Consider the following 7,927-nt stretch of genomic DNA (forward strand, 5'->3'; position numbering starts at 1 on the left):
GACCCTAGCTACTATGAAACTCAAGAAGGTTAGGGGGCATTTATTACTTTAAAGAAGAGACGTACATTTAACCATAATGACTACAGCACCCAAACAACTTTATCTCTGCCAGGTATCGACACTATGAAAAAGGAAAAATGGAAAAAAAATAGATTTTAAAAAATTGATTTAATTTAATCTAGAATCATAAACTGAGATGTGCACAAATAATTTCTGTATGTTTATTTCATGATGTCATGATAGGGCTGATTTGATAATTGGCTTAATTTATCTGCCTCATATATTTGAACATTTCCCCCCCTTTAAATGGTTTATTTAGAAATCCTTTTATAATAATATGAAAGTTCACCCCCGATGGGAAAGTTCCATTCTCATGGTTACAGGCCATGTTATATCTCACTTTGAATTGAATGTTCAGCCAGCTGGATGATCTGATTGGCTGAATATCCACAGCTCCTTGATGCCACGAATTAAATAACATAGGCTAGTTTGCATTGCCTTTGAAACCATTCTGGCTGCAGCTTGTGGAAGTAGCCAAAGGACTTTAGGAAAACGGTAATGCCCGCTTTGTTTCCTTCAGCATTTTGGGGTACCTCTTGAGGCACAAACCAAATTTAGCAAGCTGAAGAATGTGAACAGTGGTTATGGCCAAATGCATATAATTATGATATTGCCCGTAAACTCTGCTCTATGAATCTGTTTGCCTTCAGCTGGGAGCAGAGCATGCATTGTGTTTTCCCATATGCAAAAAACAATCTGCATGCTAAAAAGAACCTTGCTTTCTATGAAGGTAGTACAAAACAAGAACAAACAAGTGAAAGGTCCTCACCTGAGGAACTGGAGCAACAGGTATCTGTCACAACAATAGCAGCTACCTCTGCTACAGTGTGGGGAAGGGCGGGGATTTTCTCTCCATTTACAGGATAAGTAAAAAAGATCCGTACAGATACAAATTCCATATACCTACTATGGACAAAGCAGAGCTCCAATGTTCTTTGCACAATGACTTGTAAGCACCAAGCAACAAAATGTTAAACAGGAGGTTTTTGCCTTTTCCCAAATTGTAAATAGAATTTATTCCTGCCTTATTCCCATGTGTTATCCATTCAGAGTGAAGATATGTATGCTAAACTTTGAATCTTGGACATTGTTGGGGAAGAGGGACAGGACAGATTGACATGGATATGCCCAGCTTACATACTCTTTCCATTAGCATCCACTCTGTGCCACTGTGAGAGACCAGATACTGGGTTACATGTGGTCTGACCCACTATGCCATTTATTTTGTTCTTATATGAACCAAGCCAGCCAAAATCGGTGAATACAAAACAACTCAAACAAGACAAATCATTAATTAAGAGTCTGCTTGAATCAATCTTCAGGATAAAAATATCTGTGTGTAGAAATATAGTAATTTGGACTCTGCTGTCCTTTGTGGTCTATGTTATGCAGAAGGTTGGGATAGATAAACATATTTGTACATTTTAATTTTAAAATCTATGGGTCTGATTTTGTTTTTATTGTCCTGAATCTTATGGAAAAGGCCCAGCTGCAATTTTTTAGGCAGGGATGCTGATCTGTTGAAATCAGAATGTGTTCCAGGAACACCTAGTTCTTGTCCAAATTTATGAAAAGATGGGACTGAAACGTTTTGTTTGAATAAAGTCAAAGCACTTTTGTTCACTTTATCGTGCCGACTTTTGTATTATATTTTACTACAGTTTATGGGATGTTATGTTATATAGTATAAAAGTCAACAGGATAAAGTCAACATGATACTTTTTGACCTTATTGAAAGAAAATGGTTCAATAAGATAGTTTCAATCAAGTTTCAGTTATTTTTGGAAATTTTGTTTCACAGGAAATTTCAACATTTTGTTCTGATTCAGGATTAAAGGAAAATGTGGAATGTTGAAATATCTGGTAGAACTTCAAGAGCTTTGACCAACTCTGTTGTGAAGTCAGTTACGCCAGTGGAAAGTGTGTGCCAGAGTGGGTATAAATGCTTCCAGGTCAGAGTGGTAACATGATATATCTATTTTGCTAAGATTTAAATGACCCCACAAGACACAAGGGAACCAAATTTTAATGTCAGAAGGTGTCATTATGACCACCCAATTTGTATTTTGGTATAATATGATCTATAAAATGCAAAAGAGTCCAGTTTTTAAATTTATACTTCTATTATAAATTCAGGCCGTATGAATCTCTGACCCATTCAGGAACAACAAAGAACAAAATCTCAATTGGTCTTAACTGGGTTATGGAAATAGGCCACTTTCTCTTTAGAAACCTTGAATAGAAAGTCATGGGGAAACAATGTGAATGAAAAAAGTTTTTAATTTATTTTGCTTCTTTTTATGGACTTCTGATTCCTGATTAAAAATTATGTCCCAGGAGCTGCGTGCTTTCTTGCTTGGCTTGCTAAACTTATTCTCCCAAAGCACATGCTTTTATAATCTGCATGATTTAGATTTATAATCTAGGTCATTGTATGAGCCATGATTTGTTGTTTGCCATTAGTTATTTTAGCAAAGAAAGTGTCTTACTAGAATACTGCCTTTGACAAATTTCTACTTATCCAGTGTGGAAATATCACCTGTTCTGTTGTCTCATTGTTTCATTTAGTTCCCCATAAACTGGGCAGGGAATTGAATTTCAGGCATTGCAGGATGGAGAGATAATCACCTTCATCAGAATACCAGAAGCCCGGCTGCTTCTAGGAGGTGGTGGGGAGGCCATAAGTTACTTCACTGATGTCTGCAGAGCTCTAGCCCAGCTTGTTGCTGGCCATGGGTGCACATGTTCCTCCTGGCAGATGGTGGGGAAGCTGCGAGGGGCTTGATCCATGTTGTAGCAGTGTAACCCCAACCCCTTCCCTGCCATCCACCCTGAGTTGCGTGTGCCAAGGAAAATGCCTTTGTTTACTATGCTCTGGCACACATGCCGGGGTTTGACAACCCTTAATGTAGATCAAGACAGTTCCTGCTCTAATAAGTTCATATTTTACATGGATAAAGTAGAAAAAAGGTAGAAAAGGAAAGAGAGGCTTAGAAAAGTGAAATTACTTATCCAAAGTCATAAAGCATGTTGTGACAGTGAAATAGAATCTAAATTTCTTGACTCGCATTTCCGTGCTCTGTTAGGGATGATATTGGATGTAATGTTATCCAAAAGTTTTCTGACTTGTGTAAGCTGTTTATTTTATAGTTATGCAGCTAAATATGGACATGTGGACCTATCACTATAAAATACTACCCTTTTCTTCCACCTTCCTTTCAGGATTTTGACCTACTGTCTTACTGTAAATCAACCCCACACTACTGATAGATGCTTACATTCTTTAAATGCAAATTAATATTGATCTAGTTATTGTGAATGCATTTGTATTGGAGAAATAAAAAAAAATCTGTCTGCTACATTTCTCTTTTAAAAAAGCTGTACCTGAAAAATCTTCGTGGTGAGAGGAAAAAACCCGCATTTCATCACATTAAAACTGTCAAGGGTATTTAAAATAAATGATTTTAACCAAAATGGCTATTTCTAAGCATCCTGCTGTCAAAAGCCATCTGGTTGGAAATCATCATCATTTGTGACTTTGCAATGTGGGAACCGAATGTCAGAGACTGTCGATGCATTTTCCATCATGCTCTAATTTGGTCTGAGCAAGATTTCTATTTATTCGCTTTGCTCAAATATGGTATGGTAATTTTATGATTCTTGCTATTAAGCCAGCATTACAGTAGGATGGAAACTGTAATCAATCTGAAACCACATCTTCTGGGGCTGAGATTTTGTCAGTAACAAGGGTCAAGCTTTATCAGTACACATGGATTTTCAAGGGGAGCCCACATACTTCCCAAAGTGTTTTGGATGATTCAGATGTGTTTTCTCTGAATCACCCAGTGAACCACGAATACACCAGCTTAGTTTTTAGGGGCAATGAAGGTCCTGATTCCTTTTGCCCATTTGTTGCTTTTGTGGCTTATGTCAAAAGAATTTTTGGGCAAGCTTGTTTAATTATTTCTACCTATCTAGGCCTTTCTGTCCCTCAGCGTGTCATCTCCCTACACTTACATCAGCTAAGAGTTTAGTGATCTTGTCTTTTGATTATTTTATTTTAAATATTGTTTGTAAATTTCATACTCATGAAAGAGAGGAACTGATTGTATGAGCTAAACTACTGTGGGAAGATGTTTGATGTGGAGTCTTCTGTACTGCTCAGTCAAAACAGTCCTGATCTTGGTTTTCTTATTAGCAGAAAGCCAGTCATGGCACACTGTTGCGTGACAGTTTTCTGCAGTGGAACAATCTGACAGGTGTATAAACTGCTCCACAGACCAATTTAATGTCTCTTCTTAGGAAAACGCGGTGAATGGAGAACATCTGTGGCTGGAGACCAATGTTTCTGGGGACCTGTGTTACCTGGGGGAGGACAGCTGCCAAGTCAAATTTGCGGTGAGTGATGCAGTATCAGATTTCTATCTGGCAGACCCCCCTACCCACTTCTCTTTTTCCACCTTCCTCCATCCCTCCCAAAATAAGGCTCAGATCTGAGTTGTGGGCTGAACCAAAATAGAATAGAAAATCAGCTGTTTATACAGCCCTGATTTATCCCCTCTCCCCATTTTTTTTCTTTTTTGGTCAAATAAATTCACTAATAGTATACAAAACTTAGACCAGACCTGTGATTATATACTGGGTCTTTATTCAAACAAACTCCCACTAATTTCAGTAGAAGTGGCCTTCACAAAAAGTCAGTAAAGGCTTTTTAAAGTTTTAGCTGTTGGAGATAGCATAGGCCTTTATAAATCCGCTGCCCGTTGTAAGTCAGTTGTGTGACCCCACTTTTACAATGGAGTATCTCCATAGGCAGATCCAAGATTTTGAAAGGGCAGTGCAGAAGCAGCAACCAGCACTGCAGGGAAGGCTGCACCCCAATTCCCAGTTTCTTCCTCCTCTGCACCAGGGAATGGAGACCCCACCATAGGAGCAGCAGCTTGCATCTTTTATTTAAGTCCCTGAAGCTGGAAAGAATCCCCCCTGCTGTTGGTAACCCTTCCCTTTCCAGCCTACTTAGTAACACCTCCTCCCCTGCACTCCCATTCCCCCCTCTTCCTCTCTACTTATCCCTCTGGGTGCAGGAAGGGGAGGACCATTCAGAGGCAGCTGTCCCAGCCTTGCCTGTCCTGCTTCAGCCAGGGATCCAGGGACAGTGGTGGCGGCAAGTTGATTCTCTTGGCTGCTTCCAAACTGGCGGGGAACACCTGGGGGGACCAGCAGGGAGAGGGAACCCACTTGCTGCCCCTGCTGCTGCTGTCCCTAGTAGAGCCCGGCTCTCCATGTAGCTGTTCTCTCCAGCCCTGGCTCTGGAGGTGGGGCTTCCTACACAGCTGCTCCCTGAAGCCCTGGCTGGAGCAGAGCAGGAGTGTCTCTGGGATTGCCCTGCCCCCTGGTCAGTCTGGGACAGAGATAGCAGCAGGCAGATCTCTCCTTCCTGAAACCAGAGGTCTAAGTAGAGAGGGAAGAGGGAAAGTGCTACTGAACAGAGATGGAAAGGGAGGGGGTGCTGAGATAGTGGGATTCCTTGCTGTTCCTAGGACTAAAGTCTCTGGTTGCTGCTTCCGTGATCCAGACTACACAGGGAATCCAGGCTTCTGGGTCTATGGGAAATTGGAGCTGCCAAACTACACTGTGGAAAGTGGGATGTGACTGTACCCCATCTGGATCCATCCCTGGGTATCTCCACTGAAATCAAAGGGGTTGACCCGACATACACCTGGACTCAGAGGAGTGATATTGATCTACTGACTTCAGTTTTCTTTATGAAATCGTTGTGGATGTTATATCTGGATGCAGCCAACCGGCGCAGAAATGTGGATTTATATTTAAAATACTTCTCAGTTCTTAATTGCCTGGCCTTTTCTTGACCTGACTGAGATTCTTTTCTATTTTAAGGTTTAGTGTATTAGCTCCCTCTGGAAGGGAAGGGGAGGAGTATCTGCTAGTATAACATAGTGTAATGTGTGCAAGTTTCAGGTATAGGCAAAAAGAATTGTAGATGAAGTTTAGAATCTGTTACCTCTAATCATGTTTTGCATAAATCAAGGGTGTCAGACATCTGGCTTTGCATGCCAGGTGTGTGGGATGGAACTGCCCTCCCCACCGAGCTGGATCAAGCACCTCTGGTGTCTGCTCTGGTTGGTCTGGGACTGTGCCACACAGAGGGCCTGCTCTAGCCAGTTCAGGCCCATGCTGCATGCAGTGCCTACCCAGATTGGGTGCAGTGGGTGCTGTGTGTGGCACACTTCAGGATCAGCTGGAGTGGACACTGGATCCAGCACGAGTGTGGGACCCAGACTGGCCCCATGAGGCTGCCACATACAATGCAGGTCCTGAAGTGGGTACTGTGTGGTGCATGTCCTGAACTGGCTAGGGTGCTGTGTGCGGCTTGTGTGCTGGGTCCTGCGCTCAGGGCTGGTCTGGTGTGTGCCTCAGGTGGCATGTAGGTCAACTTGAGACCCATAGGCAGCACCAAGTGCCAGATGATGGTGCTCTACAAGCTGGTTCTAGCCCATGGGCCACCTTTTGACTCTCTTGGATTAAACTGATCCATTAAACACAGACTGCTTTTCTTTCTATGGTGGAGCTAGTCTCCTTATACATATTAAATGTTCTTCGATCAGGTATTTTTAATGGAAAAGTGGCAAGAAATAATTAAGCTATACTTGCATTCTTGGAAAAGCAGTATAGAAATTTTCATAGAAGTTAGGTCATAGCTAGATATGAAGTCACCCTTTTTGAAATAGGGAGCTTATACTTTGTATAAGTTGGAAGAGATGGGAAAGACTGGAAGAATGATGTAGCCAATAGTCCTTCAATACTATTGATTGGAATTGGTATTCCAACCTCCTCCATTCAAGAAGTCAAAATCCTGGCTTGTGAGATTAAAAAACAACAGCAAAAGCAAGTGTGTGGAGATTTATTTTTGGGGGGAGTTTGTTTTAGTTTGTCTTTTGGGTATATTTGCTTTATATGCCCAAACCTTTTTATAGCAAACGGGAAGGCTGGAAATTTATTTTTTTATTAAAAAAGTGAAAGCTGAAGTGCTTATACAATATTATGAATCTGTCAACTGGGGATTTAAGAACAACACCAGAAATAGAAAGATTTTTCAATAGAACTGTGGGAGTTGACCAAAGTTAAGTTTATCAGCATTGTGCTAGTATATAGCAGTGGTCTCTTTACCATCTGGACCTGGGGAAAAGTATAGAGAAAACTTTAATTAGAGACCTGAACAACTTTAATTAAAATTAATGTGAAAATCTGAGCCAATTCAGCCTTAACTTACTGTATGTTTGCAATAATTTTACATATTGAGTCAGTCTGTAAGCAAAGCTTCTGTTAAAATGACGTGTGTGCAACTTGTTAGATAAAATATGGGTGAGAAGAAGAAAAAAACATGTTGTGGTAAAAGGGCACATTCTGTTGACTTTTATTGGACTATGATATATAGGATTCATGACAAATTATTCTGAAAGGCTTTATACATTAGCAAAGAAAACCAGGCTATAGAATTTAATAGAAAATTTTGCCCCCACTATAAAATCCTGTTTGGTTGATTTAAAAACATTTGGTAAAAAGGTTATTTTCTTGAAAATTTCATAAGATTTTTTTCCATACCCCAAGGCATTGGTCAAGCTTATCAAATTCAGCATTGTGTGTGATGAGCAGGTGGGAAGTTCTCTTCCTTGTTTGACTTGAATCATTTGGTTTTTTCTGTCTGCTTCCCTCTTCCTTCACTAGTGATGCACTTTACAGGGTGTCCCTGTTGAGAAAGGCCTATGATCAAAATATCTCCAATAATTTGATTTACTGCCTAGAAATAGCCTTCGGTCTCTTTTTCTAGTCCACAGGCCAGAGCAAT

At 40.6% G+C, this 7,927-nt stretch overlaps 1 protein-coding gene across 1 annotated transcript in view; it reads left to right on the forward strand.

Moving 5' to 3' along the window:
- The window catches only part of DGKI (diacylglycerol kinase iota), a 244,967-nt gene that overhangs the window by 12,261 nt on the left and 224,779 nt on the right, over positions 1–7,927 (forward strand). Inside the window, exon 2 of the mRNA XM_019515441.1 lies at positions 4,363–4,458. The gene's annotated coding sequence lies outside the window, so the exon portion shown is untranslated. The remainder of the gene's footprint in view (positions 1–4,362; positions 4,459–7,927) is intronic.

This window comes from Gavialis gangeticus, unplaced genomic scaffold (assembly GCF_001723915.1).
Source record: "Gavialis gangeticus isolate Ggan-Ray unplaced genomic scaffold, GavGan_comp1, whole genome shotgun sequence".
Classification (NCBI taxonomy): domain Eukaryota; kingdom Metazoa; phylum Chordata; order Crocodylia; family Gavialidae; genus Gavialis; species Gavialis gangeticus.